At 35.9% G+C, this 24,035-nt stretch overlaps 1 protein-coding gene across 7 annotated transcripts in view; it reads right to left on the reverse strand.

The window, feature by feature from the left end:
- LINGO2 (leucine rich repeat and Ig domain containing 2) overlaps positions 1-24,035 on the reverse strand; it is a 1,166,767-nt gene that overhangs the window by 160,990 nt on the left and 981,742 nt on the right. The window contains exon 7 of one of the 7 annotated variants that reach the window (XR_013759532.1): positions 8,775-9,061. The exons of the other annotated variants lie outside the window; for them this stretch is intronic. The gene's annotated coding sequence lies outside the window, so the exon portion shown is untranslated. Of the gene's footprint in view, positions 1-8,774; positions 9,062-24,035 lie in introns of those variants that run through there. 7 annotated transcript variants of the gene reach the window in all.

Raw genomic sequence — 24,035 nt, forward strand, 5'->3', positions numbered from 1 at the left:
TGGATGGAGCTGGAGAATATCATGTGAAGTGAAATAAGCCAATCCCAAAAAACAAAGGCCAAATGTTTTTTTTTCTGATATGCAGATGCTAATTCACAAAAAGGAAAGGTGCTAGGGAAAAATAGAGGTACTTTGATTTAGAGGGAAGTGAAGAGAGGGGAGAGGGATGGGGTAAGAAGGATAGCAGATTGGATTGGACATTATTACCCTATGTGCATATATGACTACACAACCAGTGTGATTCTACATCATGTACAACCAGAAGAATGAGAAGTTATACTCTATTTGTATTTGATGTATCAAAATGCATTCTACTGTCATGTATAACTAATTAGAACAAATAAAAAATGCTGAAAAAAATCAAACGTGAAAAAAGAGGTTTTCTCTATTCCAAATTGAGCAGCATCCTATGAACAATAAGAATGCTATATCCTTTAATAGTAGTAAGCAGTTCATAACACAGTGTCATAAAGATAATGACCTTCATTAAATACCAGACATTAGTCTATGTGCTTTATATGCATGTGGTTTTTAATTCTTTTTGAAACCTTATGAGTTAAGTGCTATCACTGATTCTACTTTATGGCAGGGATAAGTAATGACAAAAGTCTAAGTAACTTTCCCAGTTCCAGAGTTAGCAAGTAATAGAAGATTTCAACCCAGAAAGTTGGATCTCAAGCACATCATCCTTATTTCTGTGCTAGTTACCTTACCTGCACTAGGCAATGGAGCCAGGCTTCTGCCTTTACAAGGATTCTTAGACTAGTTCTGAGGCTCTGCTGCCTAAGAGATATGAATTTAGAAGCAATTTATACAGTGCATTTTCCTCTGGAATGAAAGGACTCATTTCCTTGTCAGAGAGCTGCAGACACCTCTGTGGAAAAAAAATCCCTGGTCATTACCAGGAGCATTAGTTGCAATCTCTGACAAGAAGCAAAGATTTCTTTGTTCTGATAATGACAAAGATGGGCATTTGGGTGAGGCAGACTATGACACTGCAGAGTAACTTGCTTTCAGCTTAGCAATATCTTAGGGTCATTGTGAAATATAAGTCATTCACAGACTGTATTTAGTGTGGAAATTAGGACATAGTAAGTACTCATTAAACATCAGTTTCTTTCAACTGTCACCTTTGCCAAAACTTTTAATGCTTTCCAATTAAATATTAATGTCAGACACATTATGACACTTTTTCAGCACTTTTGTTCCTGAAAATGGCATTTTAAAAGCCATTGCTTCTGGTCTGAAAATGCAGTGTGCTGCTAGCTTAAATAATCCCTTGCCATTAGAGTGTGGTTTTTACGTTCTCAACCAGGAGCATTATTGTTGGCAGACTGAGTCATGAGAAAACAAGGGCCGCTAGCTACATTCTGGAAGATCTTGAAATGTGTATATCTTTCCCAGAAGCTAAACATTTTTTTTTATTCTAACATCTACAACCTTGGAAATTCAGCCAGAGCCACTTTTTAGGAATTTGTAATAAAGGTACATACTTGAAGAAGAAAACTCTGTTATGTCAACTGCCACATTTATTACAGATTCAGAATTTTCCAATACATCATAAGTCTGGCACCCAAAAGAGGCCCTGGCATATGGCTAGCACTCAGTAAGTGTGGTTTGAACAAGGAGCTCTTGGCAAAGGTCCAATAGCCAAACATCATTTATAATTAACATAAAGTATCACCTGGGAACCAGAATTATTTTGACGAAATTTAGTATAATGGGTATGAATTATTAGGGAAGAAAATGATGAGATAGTCTTCCCCCATTGGTAATTTACCTAACTTAATTAAAAGGGTACCTAGATAAACTGCTGGGGAGACTGCTATGAACAAATGAATACATTTCTGCTGTTACTCAGACTTCAAAAATTTCAGGAAATAACAAGAGGTAGTTTATCTCTGTAAGGCTCCTCTCCCACTTAGCCAGTCCAGACTCTCCCAAAATAAATTTAGTGTATGCCACTAAATCCTCTAAAATTGGTAAAAAATCTATCACAGTATATTTTATATGCTGAAAAAATTGGCATAATATTCATATTTCATTTTATTTACATGTTTTATAACTAAGCTAGGAAAATCTGTTCTTCTGATAATATTACAAAGACATCATGCATCATGGGAAATGTTCTATGTATACTAAAGGTGGATAGTGATTATTTTCTCCCTTGAGCATCCTCAGACACTTAATAAACTACAGATTAAAACTAGTGTTTAATTTTCATGTTTTCCATTAACATATGAGAAACATGATATATAAAACATACTGAAACATGTACCACATAACATACAGAAAAGTAGGACTTCTCTGTACCAAACTCTTTCCTATTTGATAGGGTTCTCAAAGGTATTTGTGACATTCTTAAAAGGGAAAAACAAATACTCCTCTCACGTAAGTTGCTTGGAATTATAATGCACCTTTGGTGGCCCCTTTATAGAGACAGGAGATAGGGCATAATGAACACACATAATCTACTTCAGAAGTAATTAGAAGGTAATTAGACATATCTAAGCCAATAACACGATGTTTTAAAAATGTAATAACAATCTAATTAGAATTCCATGATTAAAAGTTTAATATTATGTCTGAACTCTGAAATTTTCCAATCAGATTTCTGAATGAAATTAAATATTGTATTTCTCTGGGAAGACAGCTGCCCATTCATTGTGACCCACTGAAGAAAAATGCACATTGTTAGCCTAAGAATATTCAGCCCCCAGCCAGGCCCAGGATCCCTGAAGTGCTGTGCTACCTTTACAACTCAATTAGTATTAGGTACAAGAAAATCTCCCACCTCAAGTACTCACTCAGTAATCTCTGTCTGTGATGAGGTTGCTTGCCTACAGTAAGCAGGTTTCACGTCATACAAGTAGGCTGTGAAAGGGAGGAGCTGATGGAGCAGGATACCATATTTCAAAATGTCTGCAAATAACCCTTGGGAAATGCTTTTGTTCCTTTATTCTAAAAATATACTTTTAAAAAATCTATAACATCACATTTCTTTGTCACCATTTCGTCGACCTGTCCCATGAGTTTGGCTACACTCAGCTCACTTATGTCTACATACGGTGCCTTTGTGTTGGATTATCTATTTCTTATCAAGTAGCCCTTCCTGGTGCAATGTAGTTTTAAACTTACAACACGGATCCTTCTCTTTTTCTCTGTATGCTAGATAACCTCTCTGTTGTTATTATTATTATTTTTTGTGTGTGTGGTTATACTAGGCACTGGCAAAGCCACATATAAATTGAAAGAGTCAAGAATTGTGAGCACCATATGAGGATGTTTAGAGAATCAACTGGTAGCTGTTATGCATTCTAAAACATCAAAACAAGAGTTCACAAACAGGTAAGAATATTTATGGGACATACGAAGTGAAGTCCCCAAAGCTTGTACCCATCTTGACAAGGGCCCACAACTTGTTTGGAATATGGAATATTTTGAGAATGGGATAGTGGTGAGATGGGAAGAAACAGTGAACATGTTTGTATTTTGGACAGAAGAGGGTAAATATCTACACAATTTTTGTGACATTTTTAGGCTGACTTTGAAATGTACTTCATGCTGCAATAGTGTTGTTGGACACTAGAAATGAAACCAAACCCTAGAAACAATATGTCTCATTGGTGTTGAATTCAAAACATTATGCTCGACCTCAGAAAACCACATATTTCAGGTAGGGCAATAGCAATAACATTAGTATTGCTGGTTAGAGTAACAGAATTGCCAAAACTGCCTCAAATTTCCTTACAAGTCAATTTTGTATCATGATCTTGACTCTTCAAAAATCTAAGCTTCTCTAGTAAATGCCAGGACTAGGAATATTAGTGGGACAATATGTCTAGTAATTTTTTAAAATGTCCATTTTTATGTGTTTATTAGTACATCATTGTTATATAGTTATATAATGTGTTCATTTTGACATAATCATAAATGCATATAATGATTTGATACATTTCAATCTCTAATACTTTCCCCATCTCTCCCTTCCTCCCTCCCCTTGATCATCTTCTTTTATTGGTATTTTTCTCCTTATTTATTAAATTTGTGCATCATAGTATACCTAAAAGTAGAATAGGTATATTCACATACACATTAACACAATTTGGTCAATTTCATCCCACAATTCCTCCCCTTTCAGTTTCCTCCTCCTCCTTCCATCCCCTTCCTCTACTCCACTGTTCTCTCTTCTATTTTCATGCGATCCCCCCTTTTTATTCCTTATTTCTTCTAGATTCCACATATGAGAGAAAATTTTCAACTGCTGACTTTGAGTCTGACTTATTTCACTTAGCAAGATTTTCTACAATTTTATCCATTTACCAGAAAATTTCATTCTTCTTTATGGATGAGCAAAATTCTGTTGTGTACAAAATTCTTTATCCATTCATCTTTTGATGGGGACCTAGAAAGGTTCCATACTAAACAGCCATTTGAATCAGTCAAACATCAAGAAACAGATTTTTGAAAAGTAGTTGTGCAATTTGACCTTTCATTTTGTTTTCTTAGAGCATGTTATTTATTCCAGAATGGAGACTTATATAGTTTGTGGATAAGAACAAAAGAAACTAGACTTCATCCTTTCCCTTACCTTCTGTATATAATCCATGGGCATGTCTTGCTAACCTAGCCCACTGTTCACTCTCCCCATCTTACTATGGCAATTCTGGCCCACAGCACAGTATCTCATGGGGACAATCACAAAACCCTCCTATTCATGTTTACTATTGCTCACTTGGCATAATTAAAGCCAAAATGATCTTAAAAATGCAAATATGATATTAATCTCCTAATTAACATTTTTTAAGATTTTATTTTTTCTGTTTAGATGGTAGAGTGTATTTTGACATATTATACATACATGGAGTATAACGTAGGATCCAATTCTTACAGTTTACATTTTATGGAGTTGCATTGGTCATGTATTCATAAATGAACATAGTAAAATTATGTCTGATTCATTCTACTATCTTTCCTATTCCTAAACGCTATGCTCTTGGAATGTTCACTCATATTGATAAAGTGGCTTTTGAGGTCAGGAATAATTTGATACCAGAAAATCTATTTCTCTGAGTTCTTCATGCATTACTCTTCTCCAAAGTCACTTTTCTCTAGCTCCTTTGACTCTTTTGTTCAATTATGGCATTGACTTAATGCTGCTCCCTCTCTATGGCATATTCTTTTACTCAGTCAATCACTACACATTCTGCAAGTGTGAGCTATCTACCACTTCAACAAAGTGCATATTCTTGCCTACTATGTTCCCAGCATTTATAGCTCTAAGTATTACTCCTTTTAGCATTTAAAAATTAAATTCAAAATCTTATTTGTGGAATTATTTGTTTTAAATCAGATTTTCCATTAGATTGTAAGTTCTAGGGGACAAAGATTCTTGTTCACTTTTGTGTTAGCTTATTGTTGCTGTGACCAAAATACCTAATGAGAACAACTTAGAGGAGAAAATATTTATTTTGGCTCAGGTCTCAGAGGGTCTGGTCTACGGTCAGCTGGCTCCATTGCTGTCAACCTGAGGTGAGCTACAACATCTAGAAGGAAAGCTGCTCAGCAGCTGGCAGCCAACAAACACGGAAGGGAAGGGGAGACTTCCTCTAACTGGGTCCCGCATTCCACAGTTCATCCTGCTACCAGTGGATTAGTTCACTAATGAGGTCAGAGCCCTCATGATGCAATCATTTCCTGAAAGTCCTACCTCTGTCATGTGGGCCACGCCTACCCATTGTACCTAAAACAAAACAAAACAAAACAAAAAACAGAAGTTCAAAACTTGTTTGGCAAATAAGAAAATGAATAAAATCAACAAAGAATACCTAGGAGAGACTCCCCCACTGTAATAGCAAGTGGATCACCCATTCAAGAAACAAACTTCTCTTACTATGGACCCTTAGCAAGCACTAGGCACTGGGTATACAAAAATAAATGCAATGCTCCCTGCTTTTGAATAGCTAGCTCCTAATTTAGAGGGTCTTGGGGGAGAAAGGAGAAGGAATAGTAAATAGATGAACCAGAATGATATAAAAATGCTAACAGATCTGAAAAATATTATATGAAGTAGAGAGAAATGAACACACCCTGATAAGGAATTAAAAGTTCACATTTAATTAAGAATATGAAACAAAGTCATGTTTGAGTCTCAAAAAGAGAATTAACACAACATTCAATGTTTAGAAGAGAGGTCCTAGTTTGCTAATACTACACTCCAGGCTTGTTTGTGGTCATTAGTGGCTCCTTACCAAGACATAACCAAAGCAAAAGAAGCTCTGTGGAAATCAAAGCTGAGCTGATCTTCATCTCAGAGAATGTTACTTCTCATTCTGCACTTGGTCCTGTCTTGGTTGAGCCAATGTCTATCCCATAAATCCCTTCAGGATCTGACTTCTTAGCATCAATGGCTCTACTGGGATTGAAGTTTACTTACAATTTTCTTCCTTTTAAGTTTTGTTTTTGTATTTGCCATTTTGTGTCTCTCCTGATTACATTTTGAAAGCATATTTGTTAGAGTACTGCATCAGAAAATATCTAGATGAGTGGAGATGTGTAGTTGGGGGTAGGTGTGAAAGAAAGCTGAAGGAGCAACAATTCTCCTTGAAGACCTTCAACAATTATACAGTTTCAATTGGGGTACATAATATGTTTATATAATTTTCTTTAAAGGATAATAAAAAGTCATGGGCAACATTATAAAACCAAGGCAAGATAAGGAGAGAAAGCCACAAAATGATGTGGGTTTTTTTTTTTTTTTTTTTTGATAAATCCTGGCTCCCCCTCCATCCAACACTAGTACCTCTCTCTGCACCTCTGGGCTATGTCCGCCTATACTTGAACTTTGACTATGCTATTGATGGTGTGTCCATTCTAGATCAAAATCTTGAAACACAGGGTTCTATTTTTTGCCTTTTGATTAATAAGTCTTGAATTTGCTAAAGGCTATGTATTCCTACTAACAGAGCAACCAAATGTTATCCTACAATATTAAAGCAAGACAGCACTTCAAAATAACTATACACATGATTTTAACTAGGTCACTTCAAGGCTATGGCTAAGGGGAGAAAAAGGCTTTTAATTGCTTGCTATTGTAAATGTTGCACAGCCCAATACCTCACAGTGTGAAGGGTAAATTAGAACAACTTTTCATTGACAAAGATTAAACTTTTTCATCATTCCTAAATTCCTGGGGATTTCCCCCACTGATTCTATATGTTTTAAGCTTTTCAATTAAATCTCCTGGGTAGTGATTGCAAGAATGCCCACTGACAATGGAATATTGGTGTCTGGAAGAGTTAAACTCTTTCAATAACTGTTTGTCTTGTTTACTCCTAAATAGAGTGACTCTCTCAGCAATGGTACCTTATCAGTACACACTGCTAGAAGCCAAGTGCAGTTTACATTACCACGCCACCAAAATGGGACTAACGATAAATTTAGTTTTGGAAGAGAAAGAGTTCGTGAAAAGTGAGGAAGTCAAGAACAGTCAACCTCGATAACTCACTTGTTTTTCCTGGGATAATTTACTTTGACATTTAGGAGTACACACTAGGAATATAAACCCTAGTGAACATGCTACCGTAGACTGGCGTGACAAATACAAGTTTCTGCCTTCCAATTTTCCATCAATTTTGCCTCCAACTCACCTTGATCCCTCCCATTGAGTGTTTTGAATGCTTTAGTGGGCTACCACAGAGACTGTGCTGGAATCACAACTGTTTTGGTCTGTCCCTGGGCTGAAGCAGTCAATTAAAATCAGCTTAGAAGCAGCCCTGGAAAGGGTTGAATTTTTTTCCTCTAAAATATTTCTGGTGAGACCAAGGGAAAAGACAGCTTTCAATTTTAAACAGTATATATGCTTGAATGATAGATCAAAACAGCCATGTGGGAAACTGGTAGCTTGGAAGGTTGTGGTGAAAATAACAATAATATTTTAAATTCGAGTATTAATTCTGATTGAAAAACACGAGGCAGAGAAGGGGATCCCTAGTTGCCAGAAATGAGGTAAAAGATGAATTCATTTAAGAGATCTTTATTTCCTAAAACTCAAACTTGCCTTAAGCAAGAGAACATTTGCAAGATATTACAGATGGGAGAAGAGGGCAAACAGATCAGTAATTTTATTTTAAATATGCTGTATGTGTTTAATTAGTTTCAAAACAAGGATTAGTGTGAGAGACTACAGCTGGGAAGGCAAAAGGGTTATTTTTTTTTTTTAATTGAGCAGCTTAAAAATAAGCTCAGTTTGGATTTGAGAGATACTTAAAACCATAACCTCAATGATAAATTGTACATCCAAAAGTATAAAGAGGAATTTAACTTTGATTCCTTATCACTCATATGCATGAAGAAAATGTTCTCTAGCCTGTTTTCTAAATTTTTATTTACAACTTACACCTACTGTGATTACTTAAAAATAGGACATAGGAGAAATTTAGTGACCAAACATCTTTCCAAGGAAGTCTGGAAGTTAGCATTTAACAAATAACTAGCCTTTGGAAACTGAAGAGCTACAGATATATCACATTCCAGAGTGATTATTCTGAATATCTCTGTTTGTGGGGCCAAACTAGTATATTAATCTGGAGAATCCATAGTGAATTCGAGATATTCTTTTGTCTGTCTCACATTTTCTGCTTGGGTCAATTTAAAACATGCTTATGTTTAAACCTTTAGCATTCTTCTAAATGTATGTTAGACTTGAGTTCAAGAAGGCTTATTGGTAAAAATTTCTGATAATTTACCATGCTTCAAAATATAGGTATGTGACCTATGTAACTTAAGATGCCTTGAATTTTAATGCAAAGTCAAAAAGCATAATTAAGTTAAAACAAGTTAAAAATGCACCTACATTTTCATTTACATGGACTGTGGCAGATTATTAAAATTGTCATAATTCTTTGCAGCTCCTCTGATCAGGAGGAGGAATTTCTGCCCCTTGAAGTGGGTTACCTGTGACTTGCTTTGTTCAATGTAATGTGAGTGAGCACATGCAAGTTCCAGACCTGGGGACACTTGTTCAAGTGGTGGCTCAGTTTCCATTCACTGTCTTCAGACCCTGAGTTACCAGAAGAACAAACCCAGATTAGGTTGCTGGATGATAAGAGATATAGTGCTACCCATATTGTCCCCATGGCAAACAGCCTGCAACCTCAAGGAACAGAGCTACCAAACAAACCAGCAATTGATCTTAGATGCATGAGTGAACCTGTTAAAGCACAGCAGAAGAGCCACTTAATTGAACCAAATCAAGATTGCTGACCAAAAGACACATGACTCAGACAAATAATTGCTGTTTTCAATCACTAAGTTGTAGACTTGTTTGAGATAACATGAAAAATAAGTGATACATATACACAGAGAATAAATATGACAAAGCCATCATGGCCATATAGCAGTAGGAACTGATATTTTAACTCTTTTGGATACCCAATGTGCTAAGGATAAAATGCAGAGTAGGAAAATAAAAGTTATAGGATCTCCCCTCCACACACACATGAATAAGTATGTTAATGAAAGATTTTAACTGCTGGGCTCACTATACAATTGAAAACATCTTCCTTTAGCCATTGATCGAACTGCCATATGCACATCCTCTGAAGCATGGGGACCCAGAATCACTCATCATTCCAACCTGATTGCAATTAGAGTGAGGAAGTCAGATTGGCACACTTTATTCTCTGGGTATGCAGTGATAGGTTTCTAGAGAGAAAGTAAGAATATGCATGAGCAGCTGAAGACAAAAATACTTCACTTCTGTTTTCCCTCTTAGGACCTGTTTTGAAACACCAGGGGGTGGTTTTTCTTGTACTGATGAGAAGTCACAGTATTAGGAAGTGCTCAGAAAATGTGCTCTCCAGTGAAGCTCTCCTAAGATATATGAGAATTGCTCTTGTCCTCATTTGGTCCTGTTTGTGTGAGGCACTATTCTAGGTACCCAGAGTACTGTATTGAGAAAATCAGAATCGTGCTCTAATGAAGCTGATATTCTAGTCTGAGGAGATAATGATAATGAAAATCAAGGAGACAAATAAATGAACAAAAATACCACAGGGTGATAACTACTACATAGAATTCAATAGGATGAATAAATTTGGGAGGGAAAATGAAGCAAGGTGCTGTAGACTGAATTGTGTTGTCCCCTCAAACACATACTGAAGCCCTGTGTGAACCTTGGTGTGACTGTATTTGGACATAGAACCCTTAGGAAGTAATTAAGTCTAAATGAGGTCATAAGGGGTTGAGGTCCTAAGCTGATAAGAGTCAAGGTTTCATAAGAAGAGAGAGTTCTGCCCTTCTCTCTTGCTCTTTCTCCACCTGTGATCATAGGAAAATATTGCCCAGCAAGACAGTGGCCACCTAGAGGTCAGGAAGAAAATCCTCACCAGAAACCAAATTAGCCAGAATCTTAATCTTGGATTTCTAGCCTATGGAATTGAGAAATAATTTCTGTTGTTTATGCCATCTAGCATGTGGTATCTCACCAAGTAACACAAGCAAACTCAGAAGGAAATCCCACATAATTTAAAAAAATACTCTTTAGAACATTAGTCCTGCTTTCCTCCAAGTTAGATACAAAACAGGAACAATTCAAGACTGACAATTGTTCTTACTCTAAATATCAATTTTCAATTGCCTTCTCTCCCATTCTACTTGAAAGATATCATGAAATAATTAAGAAGTCTGAGGAGGAGGAAAATTCATTTCATCTTCATGTCTGACCGAGAAATATAATCTAGGTGCTACATGGCCACAGGGTACTGTACACATTTCCCATGCTCCTACACATCCTCTGTTCATTGCTGTAGCTTCACCTCCTTCATATTTCAGCATCTCTTCCCAGCTCCTCCACACTTTCTGTCCCCATAAGGACTACAATGTGTTCGGAAATCTGACAGTCTGACAGTTTTATTTGCTAGCCTGAAGATTTCTCAAATCACTTAAACTACTCAAAATTTTGTTTCCCTATGTGCAAATTGGAGAAAAAATACCTATATCATTGGGTTGCTGGGAAGATTAAATAAAATCATACAAATGAAAGTAATTTGCTCATGGCAAATGTTACTTATTTATACTTTTTCCTCCACATCTTAGTCCTATCCCTCATGCAACTGCTCACTGCATAAGCAAAGGATTCTGAGTTTTTTGCTGGTGTTTCCTAAAGTCTGGAATGAACTCAGCATCTCTCCCCCATTGCTTGACTCCTCTTCAACCCAATTAACTCTTTGCTTCTTCGTTGTTTTTCAGATCTTCCTTTGTTCCTCCAGATGGTTTAATTCTCAATTCTCCCTTCTGTGTTCTCTTAGCATACACATCTCTAACATAGAGCACTCACCACAATTGGGTCTTTACATGTATTTGTATGATTGTTTGAGGTCTTTCTCCCTATAAACCTGTATGCAGGCTGAAATCAATATTTTTCTTTTTTACACACTTAGGACCTGTCACAATGCTTAATGTATAGAAATTATAATAAGAGTTTAGAATAATTTTAAACCTTCATTTTAATCATTTTCCTTCAGTATTGCCATTTTACATTTTGGAATGTATTCTGAGCTTGGGAAAGTTTTTTAATGTTATGTCTTAATTTTTTTTTTTTTTTTTTTTTTTTTACTTGTAAGTCATTGGGTTGGACTAGTAACTCTAATATTTCTTCAGCCCCAAAATTCCAATTCTTTATCTACATGTTTCCAAGCCACCCCAACTATTTGTTTCTTTCAGTAACTCACATTGCTTTACTTCTAGTAGTTGTCTATGTACCTCCAATAGGACAGAGTATTTCTTAATATTAATTAGAAAAGCACACTAAATTAAACCTTTCCTGTGCAACAGAAGACAAAGCAAAGAGGCCAGGTGCTAATTCATCAATATGATTTCAGATATAATCCTCAGTTGGGTTGCTTGACCTCATTCACGTTCCCTTTCTAAGGATGTTGTGTGCGTTTTTTTAGAAGATACGAAACTCCCATATGCTTAGCCATTTTTGAAAATAGGCGAGTCATCCACATCTAGAATTCAGAGGTACTGCAACCTCCCCTACACTTATCCCTTCTAAGAAAAAGTCAGTCATTTCAGAAACCCACTTCACGTTTCAGGACATGGAATTGCAGGGTCTGAAGTACAGTCTATCAGAGTCGTTCTAAAGGGAATACAGATATGAGAATAACAGCAGTGCAAGTTCATTGATGCTCACACACAAATGGGAGGAAGAAGCCAGTGACACTGCCGGAGCCTTGTTCAGATGGGTGTAGATACAGGCCTCAGAGCTCTGAGTGAATCTTCCCTTTACTCTTGATTCCGAAAGCTGTCATGGTAACAATACCTAGTGATTCAATCCCAAAAGCCATCTTCGAAAGGGAATACAGACTCTGAGGTCCCTTTAAGGTTGTAATTAGGTTGTTTCCCTTATGAAAAGGCTGGAGGAAATGGGTGTGAGCTAACTCTCTTTTCAGATAAAATTGCCTTTGAAGAGTCTTCAGGCAGCACTATTAAACAGCATGTCACACTTGATGAGATGACTTAACGCTTGGGTACACTTCCCCATAAGGAGAGTACATGGGAAAATTTCCTCCTCCTCACACTGCCCATTGATCTTTCATGCTCACTCCGTGCTACCTTCATCTCAGAGGGATCTGAGTGTAACATCAAACCCAACAAGGAGAGAGGAAAGGCAAGAAGTAGATTCTCACTCAGGAGTGTAACTTTGTGAGCCACAGGCTTCCTAGAACTGCACACTACTTTTTTCTGTTAGGTTTGTTAGGAGTAGGAAAGGGAAAAATATAGAATACAACCTAGGCCTATTGGTTCTTGGCAACACAGGTCCCAATGGATGAAAAAGGACCCTTGAATACTTATTAAATGTCAAACACCAGTCTGAATACTTAATTATTTCCCATTTAACACACACACACACACACACACACACACACACACATATATATACACACACTATTATCAGGTATGTTTTGCAGATGAGGAATGTAGTTTCAGAAAGGTATTCCAATGTGCTGATGTTACAGCATTAGAGCAGCCTTCAAGCCATCCCAATAAGTGAATCTAACACTTACATGCTTTTTTCTACTTAATGCAAAAGTGGGGAGAAAAAGTCTAACATCACAAACTTCTTATGCTAGCTTACTGGAGTGGAAGAGAAAAAAAAAATTCCAGGGAAATTTTAACAATGACCTGCTGTTTCATTAACTTATAATCATATTTTAGGAGGGAAATAATCATACTGAATACGTCTAGTTCAGATAATTGTTATTCTAATTATATGTTAATTCTACAAATATTTTTACCCCTTTTCTGAAGGGAATTACAATCTATCAGTAAAGGGGAAGATGGAAAAAGATAATTGCAGTACAATAACATAATGTAAAGGGCTCCAACCATAATGGATCAATGAAGTATACTTTTCTTCTCATATTAAAAATGGAAGAGAATTCTACCATAGAAACATATGAGAGTTTTAGGATCACAAGTAAGAGGGATGCATTGTTTCTGGAAAACACATAATATATGAAGGTGGTATTTACACCACATCTTAGAGGATGGAATGAGAAATTATTGTAAGACCAGGCTGAAGAGTACAACAAAAAATGGGTACAGCAAGAGTGAAAGCACAAAGCTTAAGAATTCAAAGAATGCAGAAAAGTGTACTGAGTGTGGAGAACAACAAGGAAAATACTGCATATCTTTTTCTTCAAAATGAATTTCAGATTGGTTCAAAGTTGGAAGCCATAAGCTACATGCTATACAAAGTATTAAATTGTTGCTAGATTCTCAAAAACCTTAATGATTTTTTCACCAGAATTAAGTTATAGATATAGCTGTTGGTTTAATAAGGAACAAACAGTATATTTAACAGCAATAACACATTCATAAAGTTATCCAATTTGGGAGTGGTACATAGAAGAAAGATGGATATAAGGAATGAGAAAGGTTGACACCCCTAGGTTTAAATGCATTAACAAATGGCAGTTTGACTTTCAGTTAATGCAGCAATACAGTGATTCTGGTTCACTGGTACAGTGTGGTGTTTGGAAAGCTTAGATAGTGACAGATTATCTTCACAAAAGAATAAAATGGAAGAAAGTACTAGTTGCAGTATGCATATGCTGTTGTATATATATTCACCATTACTAGGAAACTTAACTATATGCTAATCAGTGTTAGTTGTGTTAATTTTTAACAGAATTTACAAATTGTATCATGCAAGGTTTTGTATTAACATATGGAGTATACATGAAGTGAAGTATAATAAATATGGTACAAGATAGTAAATTATCTTTGCCATGAATTATATAGGAGAATAGTCTGAGACCTTAATAACAAGTGTGACTTCTTCTGTAAAGTGGCCTAAGGTAAAAGAAATGAGAAGAGTATGGCATCTTTGATAATTCACAATTAGGGTGAGGAATTAGAAATTAATTGTATAATTTGACCCTGGTCCCTGAATCATTACTAGCCAATATCTGGAATCAAACGAGTTAAACAGGGTTAACTGTTTTTGTTGTTGGGAATTAAACGTATGACTTTGTACATAGTAAGCATGTGTTGTACTACTGAGCTATAACCCCAGTCCCCATACATATATATATATATATTTTTTTTTTTTTTTTAACTGAGACTTACTTCTCTGAGTCTGTTTTTTAAAATGAAACTTACTTCTCTGAGTCTGTGGTCATGGAAGAGCACTAGTGAATAAATTCTGGCAAAACCTGTCTTGAAAAGGAACCTCTCGGGGAAAGGATTTCAGCACCTAGGACAGTAACTGCTAAACCAGATTCACGTTGTGCAGCTTCCCAACCTAGAAAACTCTGAGACTTAGAAAACTAAGTCTCAGGTAAAGTCTGAGGTAAAGGGTTCATAAAACCTGAGTTTGTAGAAGAAAAAGCTGAGATCCAAAGGCTGTATCATCAGCTTAGATGACATGTAATCTGGTCTTCCTTTTGGCAAAAATGACAGATTTTATTAACAAAAACTGACATACATATATTTATAAATCTATGTCTAGTAAAATCTAAAACTAGTCACTCCTGTTATGCTCATCTTAGAAGTATGGTTAAATGCACTGGGATGAACATACGAATGGACAAGCACATCAAGATTTCTAGTCAAAATTTTGAAACAATTCAACCTCAATAATTTACAAGTCAAACCATAGTTTAAAACATATTCTTTTTTTTTTCTTATATATGTGTTGTAGAGAAAACAGAGGTGAAAAAACAACTTCAGCTTAATTTTGAAAGCTTTGAGTCTTACTTATATTTCAGTTGGGAATGGCTCCTTGTAAGGTAATATGGCAACTTAACAAGTAAATTTCTTCTAAAACAAACTGGAAAGAAATAGGATTGATGCTAATGAAACTGAGGAGGGGACTAAATAGACTGTGAAAGCCTAGGCTGCTGTCCTAAGCACAAAAAGATGTGGAAAACCAATCTAAGGTAATTCAGTTCATCACAAAAACACATTGTCCAATCCGAGGTACTGTGAATAATACCTTAAGCCTGTCACAATAGATGGCAACGGTCTGTCTTTTATTCTTTTACTCTGAGGCAATCTCATTGTGGGACTTTATTTGTGTAGCTAACAATCTGAATGAGGGAGCTCTTGTGAGGACTTATGCACCATTATTGTTGCCAGGGAAACTGGGTCTTAATTTCTAGTGGCTGAATGCCAAAGGAAACAGGCTACAGAGAGAGGGGAGAAACTTAGTAACACTGAATTCGTTGGAAATATTCAGCATTAAAGGGTCCGTTTTTGTGAGATCACAATTTCAAGTAAAACTGTAAATCCCCCCTCTTTTTTACCCTTAAGTTTAAATGCATTGCCAAACAGCAATTTGGTTTTTAGTTGATGTGGCAATACAGTGATGATCATTCATAGAATTTTGAGACTTGAAATGGAAAAAAATTAATAACCAATGTAGATTCTTATTTAATTCCAATAGCAACAACACATAATTATTTTTTTCTGACAGCTCAAACCAGTGTATGGGGAAAGCCTACTGTTTCAATTTACGAGGTTCTTCTTGCCCAGACTGGGGAGCTATATGTACGTTGTGAGGTGCTATTCAGTGGTTCACAACTATGACACTTTAACTGGAACAGAGGAGAAAGGAAGAAACAAAACTGAATTAAAAAGAAAAAAAAGCAAACAAAATCCACCACATTTTTGTAGTAAATGATATCTATTCTATATTGATTTATTTAGAATCTGCTTAAGTTTTGAGACTATTTTGGGTTGTATTTTCCCTCAAAATTAGATTTTAGATATATGTATAGAAGTTTTTTTTTTTTTTTTTTTTTTTTTTGTCTCCAGGCCAAAACAAATTCTAGATTATAAATTTCTGGCAAAAATCCTAAACAAATAAATAAAAGAGGAATGAAGAAAACGGAGAAAGATGCGATGAGAGTAGGGAGTGTATATATTCCGTCTCTCTGGACAGAGGTTTCTTCTCTAGCATCATGTAGATTCCCTGACAAATTTATTTATCTGTAAGTAATTTTTAAGTATTGGTAAATAACTTCAGTTTTACTTTACTGACATGATGAAGACAATAAGTAAAACATGCTCTTTTAGGGTTTTTGTTCTTTTCCTGCTCATATAAAGAAATTGAACGTTCTAAAATTTTAAATCTATTAGCTTTGATCATCCTTACTTTTTTCTGCATTTTGTTTTTCTGTTGGACTTGGTGGCACTCCCATGGAACCTTCAGGAAAACAAAGAGACCCAGTCCTTTTTGTACTTGGAGCTACTGCAGCCAGTAGATAGGCAATCTAAATGAAATCAGCTGGGTCTCTTGGCAGAGAGCCACAAAAGACAATAGGACAATAGAGTCTAAAATGTGTCCCTTACAAGAATGTTCTTCAGAAAAATACCCAAAGATTTATGAAATATATCTTGGAAAAGATTGCATTATTTAAGAAAAAAAATACTCTTCTAAAGACCAGTGAATAACGGAAAACTGGGCACTTACAAAATCCAATTTATTCTCATTACTCCACTAGAATATAAATCAGTGAAAATAAGCATGAAGACTTCAGAACTGCTGAATTATATATTCAACCTTTGTGCTATGAAAATAAATATCTTGCAAAAATGTAATATTTAATGCTCTTTAAATTCCTATTAATGGAAAATTTTATAGCACTGCCCAAAATAAATGCCACCATCTTCATTTCATGTATCGGAGAGAATAAAAGATAAATGGACGTACCTAGAAAAATCAGACCTGAGAGAGGACTTAATTCCTGGCCTTCATGAAAGCAGAAGATAATACTTCTCTTTACCTAATCCCCTAAATTCAGTGGCTTCAACTAACTTGAAATGGCATACAAGTAAGTTTAAAATAAAACTCTCAATACTATATTCTTTTCTAGTGTCCACTTTGGGGATAGATAATTTACCTGAAAATTCATTATAATAATTTTTCTAGAAAGAGACAGTTGTATGATACTACTACTAGCAATACCCACATTTTTAGGATTATTAAAGTGTGTTAACAATTCCTAGTGAAACAGGGCTGTATACACAAACAGGGATGAGAAGAAGGAAAACAACAAGTGCTTAGTGGCTCACTAGGCATCAGATAAGTACAAAAGTCTCATGAAACTCCCATCTTGTGGGGTAGCTCTCAGCATTATTATTTTGTATATAAGAAAATAGAATAAGCAAATTTGGCTAACTTGTCCAGAATCGCACAGGCCTGGATAGAATTGAACTAGAAATATTTGGTACCTAAATCTTTATTTTTCACCATGCTGCAAAAGAATAGGTCCATGGGTTTCAATGTGAACATTATGCAATGGTTCCTCCTTCTTGACTGCATGCTGGCAGTAAAAGGCAAGCTATTCCAGAATATTGCTGACATAGTGTTTTCCATGCTTTTCTATTTCCAAGTCATCATCACGACATCAGCAGAACTACACAACATGTTTTATAATTTTGTACCTTATTTCATGTAATTTTTGAAGTTACATTTTTAACTATTGTAATTCTTTACTCCTTTGAAATTTGTTGGAGGGACCATGAGGCCTACCACAGGCAACCTGCCTACTCTTGCCTAATTTCCAATGCAAGGGTTGGAAATATCAAGTCTGTCAGAACAGAAGAATGGCATGTAACAATTATTTTTTTTTTGTTTTCCTTTTAGGTGTTTTATTTAGTTTTCATCTTTGGATCAAATTCTTAACATTTAGAAAACACTGAGTTATAAGTCAGCATTTTCTTCTTATTCTTGGGCTCACCTATTTCTCTTTGGGACCAAAGTTGAATCAAATGTTTGAGAAATTTGAATAATGCTCAGTAGAGGAAAGGGATCACTTTATATGTCTAGATTTTTAAAAATAAAACTAAGAATAGTTAATATTTTTCTAGTTTTAAAGAGGTGATCACTTAGAATTACTTAGTTTTCAAAATCAATATAATTAACAAAACATAGGAAGGAATGTTCTACAAAGGGACCACATGTTTAGAACTACTTGGCTTTGTGGAATGTGAGGGCAATCTGGAATCAATTCCAGCATCAATTCTACTAATCTGCCTGGTCACTAGTGTCTTCTTTGTTCATTCCCTTTCTCTTGCTTGCAGGTATGTCCTTCCCAATGCTTCATTGTCAGAAATGAAGGACAGCTTTCCCAGAGGAAAGGGACCTACCTTCAGTCAAGAGTTACACTGATCTGTGTGGTCCTCATGGTACAGAATAAAGTGTCTAACACATAGTCAACATTTCAAAATGTGTTTCTTCTTGACCTTCAGGCTAACATGAAACAAATCCAAGTTATTCTACAAGAGAGCAACAGGTAGCATTTGATTCCCCAACATTGGCATTAAAAATTGCAATACTTGATATGGAAAAGGCACAATTTTATGGATATCCCAAAACTTTTTGTAGCCTAGTTTTCTGAATAAATGTACAATCCCTTCCATAATGGAAATGTTTTCTGTAGCTGGCCCATTACTGTGGATTTTCTCAAGGCATGGCTTTAAGAACAAACAACTTATTCTTTAAAGCATTTGTTGGTAATCGTCTGAAGCATTCCACATGGCTTGGCAATCATGAATCCTAGTCACAAGAAATAGAATCCCATCCAGATTCTGGAAACCTGATTCTATCTTATTACTGTAAGAACTACATTTAAAGTGAGTCTGCTAAAATTATGCCCTTATGTTTAGGAACAAGATCTAAGGTAAGATTTTAGGGAGAATTAATATACTTATTTTTGTAGGAATAGAAGATTAAACCTCAACTGCCTTCCTTATTATTAATTTCAAAATAAAAAATGTGCAACAAATGTTAGTTTTCCTTGATCACAGACATATTATGATTATAATGGTCCATGTTATACCATCTGTACAATATTATTAAAAATAAACAAGAAAGGATTATAGGATAAACTATATTTATCTTGATCTTTAATTTTTAAAATAGCTTTATACACATGATCCAGATAGGATTTTTTTTTATTTACCACTGAGATCAAACAGAGATCAAGCTTATTTCTCTTGGTGAATCAGATATTGACCTCTCTGGTAATATTCTATCAGTTGTCTGAGAAGTAGGGTCATTATGAATGTTTTGGGACACAGACCAGTTTTAGGAAAGATGTGGAGAAAATTCAGACAAAGATAAATAAGAACAAAAAGAAAGTCCATGCCTTTCTCCAGTTGTCCACACCCTGCCCTTTCAATCAATTTGAGCATTTTGTAGAGAATAAATATAAGTATTACCAGCAATAATTCATTAGATATAAGGAAAAAACTATTTAAAAGATAATGACGTGTCATAAACCGAAGGCTAATTATTCATGCTAACTGTATAATAGAAGTGGGATTGCTGCTCAGGCAGCTGTCAGCATCCTTACCTGGACCCGTGTACAAAGAAGGGTGGCTGCAAGAAGTACCCTAAATGCCATTTCAAATCTTAGAGTCAGAGGGAATATACATCTGGTAGGACATCCAGAACTTTGTAGCCAGGTAATACTCTGTGTGGGTGTGTGTATACATACATTCTTCAGCAAAAACATTGGCGAGTAGGAGGAGGGAGAAAATGTACACGCACAGCCTTTTTGGTTATTTAAGCATTTCAATATCAGAGCAAAATTGTGGCAATAAATTTCTTAAGACCTTTCAAAAGCCCAGGAAGCATGGCAATTCATTGGCTTAAAGGGAAATAAGGAACATATGGTTTCTTTCATAATTAAAGATCACTATTGATCTGAGACATCTGTTTATTTATCTCAGCAGTCTATATAAATGTATTTGTTCCAGAGGGAACTATATACAGAACAGCTCACATGTAACATACCTTAAAAACTTATTTTAGCACTTTAATTTGTGGAACAGAGCATGGTAGAAATGTTGGTCCAAATGCTGAGATTGGATTGTTATACTTCCCCTAATATTTTTCTGGAGCCAAATTAGACCCACCCTTATAAACATAATGCTGTTGACTACAGCAATTTCTTAGAGTATCATCCCAGGGATAGAAGAGGTTTCAGTTCCAGATCATTGAGGTATACTAAGATTTCCAAGACCAAAACACAGTGGGAGAAACTGAGTGACCTTCTGTTTTTGGAAACAAAAAGAGTGGATTGAACCCATGGAGACATCACTGAAAGACAGTAATACTGCCTAAGGCTGATCAATCGCTGATAACAGTTATTTTCAACCCTAGTCCCAGAGGTTGTTTTTACATTTCCCAAATATCTAATTTGTATAGCATATCAAATTTTTTTGTGATAAATACTTTGTAGTGAGAATTGACTACCAACTGAACTACACCTGTACTCCATAGCAAAAGGATCTCAATTTCAAATCATTCCAATTAGTTTTAACATGGCTGTTTTAAATGAAGAGTCATAAATATTAAGGGAGTTCTGTCATGGCAAAATAAACAATAACAAGAACAACAAAAATACTCATGAAAGTTCTGAGAATTTTTCTATTCTAAAATAGTCTGATGTTATTTCTCCTGTGTCATTTTTGTAGCCAAAGTATGTGACACCATATTCTGCACTGTATTTTGGTGATGTGACTTATAATAAAAGTTCAGTTCTAAAGTATCAAAATCATAAATAACTTTATCTTATGGAATTGGGTTACCAGAAAAATATGAAACCAAGAATAACTAGTAAATAAATCACATATGCCAGGGTTTGGGGAGGAAGTTCCATCAGATGAATAGTCAAATGTAATGGCTATAAGTAGAAGGGGGGGGAAAATCCTGTGACCACTGGCCAGGTGCACCACTGTGACTGAAATAACAGTTATTTATGGGGCTCCACCATCTTACAGAGTCTTCCTAAACAGAATGACTTTGTCTCTTTAGTACTACATCTGAATGAAAGCTGCTGCACAGTTATCCCAAAGGTGAATATGTTTGAGATGATTTGACTAAAACTGCATAGGCAAGGCAAAAATTCACTTAGAGGTTGAGGACACTCAGCTGGGAGAGGACTTACCACTGGCATTAACAAGTCACAAACACCAATTTTAAACATGTGACAAATCAAAACTTATAATAGTAGCACTCCTTTATTTTCCAGTGTTAAATTTGTCTCTATGGTTAATAGCTCTTCAACTGGAGAAGCTTAGTTGTGAGTAGCAGTGTAGTATTCTCCTTTATAGAGAGGACACTCTTTACTTTGATGTTGATTTGTTCCTGATGAGGGCTTTAATGGGGTGGGGGAAGAAATATGCACCTCACATTTCTACAAAGTTTTATGCTAGACATTTAATTTGTTGCTTTTGTCAGTGATCACAATTTTAAAATAAGCAATTTTAAAGAGGAAGAAATTGAGGTTCACAGAAGTCCCTTAGGTATTAGGTGGAAAAAATAATTAAATGGAAGTTCAGGTCTGTCTGATTCTATCAACAAAGATGGCCACCAGCACTTCCTTCCTGCCTTTTCACTCCTCTCATCTACTAAGTGGAGACTCATACCCCTTCTTTTGAATCTGGGACTGAGTTGGCTAATAGAATATAGGATAAGTGATATGCTGGGACTTGGGACCTCAGGCCTTAGAGGACTTGTAGTATGTGCTTTCACCCCTGGAGATGGCTACTATGTGAAGGGCAACTAGACCATTGAAGTGAGAGAGGCTCTGGAGGTTTAGAAGGCACACCAGCCCCTGGCTAGAGGGGCTTTACCAACATTGCATGAAATGGAAGAAAGCCATTCCCTTCCCAAACTGACAAATAATGGCCACACACAAAGGACACTGTGATTCTAAGTAATTAGTTTTTTTTTGTTTGTTTGTTTGTTTTTTTTTTTTTTTGTTAACAGAGGTTTGTTAGACAACAACAGATTAGTTAAAAAAAAAAAAAAAAAAAAAAAAAGTTTCCCAAACACAGGCTATTTCTATTGTGTGGTGTTGGCTTCCCTCATTATTCATCCTTAACTATTAGTTTGGTAAGGAAACCTTTGAGTCAAACAGGTTCTTGTTATTTTAAGCAATAGAGCATTGAGTACTTGTATTAGTTAGCTTTTTTGCTGCTGTGACTAAATGACCCGACCAGAACAACTGTAGAGGAGGAAGAGTTTGAGGGCTCACGGTTTTGGAAGTCTCAATCCATAGACAGCTGGCTCCATCCCTCAGGGCTCCAGGTAGACAGGAACAAAATGATGGAAGAGTGTGGAAGAGGGAAGTGGCTTATGTGGTGATCAGGAAGCAGAGCGAGGGTCCACACGCCAGATATAAATATATACCCAAAGCCATGCCCCAATTCCCACCTCCTCCAGCCACACCCTACCACTTCAGTTACCATTCAGTTAATCCCCATCAGGGGATCAATTCACTGGTTAGGTTAAGACTGCCACAACCCAATCATTTCTCCTCTGAACCTTCTTGAACTGTCTCACATGTGTGCTTTTGGGCAATACCTCACATCCAAACCAAAATAGTACTTAAATCCTGTGAAGTAGGAAGGATTTTTAATCCCTGCTTTACAGGGGAAGAAAGTGAGATAGAGGTACAGAGTTGTGAAGAAGTTGGCAGCTAGAAAGTTATAAATCTAGGATCAAACCCATGAGGCCAGATTGCATAGCTTTGCTCTTAATTATGGAGCCATAGCATCTGGATGTTCCTATCACTGATATTCAAATCTGGTCAACTGACACATATAGCTGAGACAAGTACTCCACTTTCATAACTGAGAACTGTAATACTTCATTTGCAAAACTGAATTGTATATGACCCTAAAGAACTTTCCTGGTATAGCAGCTGTGGACAGTGCACAAAAGGGAACTTTCTTCTTGCAATGCCACAATATGAGTTTAGGGAGATGTGGGAATGGATAAAACACCTACCATAGGGAACACAAATCTAGGCATGTGGTAAAATGTCTCCTGGCAATGGCTGGCTCTTCCCAGGTTCATCACCATACTGACAGCAGTTTCCAGGCATGGAAATAATACTAGTGTGACACACGTGATGTCACTTTTTCTATGATTTTTCTGATTTAGTGCAGAGTTTGAGGTCAGAGAGACCTTGAGGAGTAGCTTACTACCTACAAATTCTATGACCTTAGAAACTTTTTTCCCTCTCCTCTGACATTAACAAAATAGGGATAATAATGTCTAAATCAAAGAGTTCTTCGAAGGAGTAAATGAAATCAGATGTGAGTGTGTATACATGTGCATGTGCATGCATGCACTTATACAAATCACAATATCTGGGACAGAGTAATCACTCTGAAAAAGGTAGCTGATGTTACTCATATTATGCTCATGCTTCTGTTGCTGTTAACCAAAATGAGGTCATAGGTTAGAAGGCAATTAAAAGAAAGATTATCATACTAGAAGGGAGTGAAGAAACCAAAAATAAAAAAATAAGGTGTGAAGAAATGAGGAAGGTGAAATTATTCAAAATAGGAAATTCAGTTATGTGTCTTTTTTTAAATTAAGGGTTTGTTTTTTTTAACATCAAATCTGTTTTCTACTGTTCAAAATATCAACATGTAGAATTTATTAAGTGAATTCATGTTCTGGAAAGCTCTGATTAGATGTCAGGTTGCTTAGTAGAGTC

The sequence above is a fragment of the Sciurus vulgaris genome, assembly GCF_902686455.1.
Source record: "Sciurus vulgaris genome assembly, chromosome: 15".
Lineage (NCBI taxonomy): Eukaryota > Metazoa > Chordata > Mammalia > Rodentia > Sciuridae > Sciurus > Sciurus vulgaris.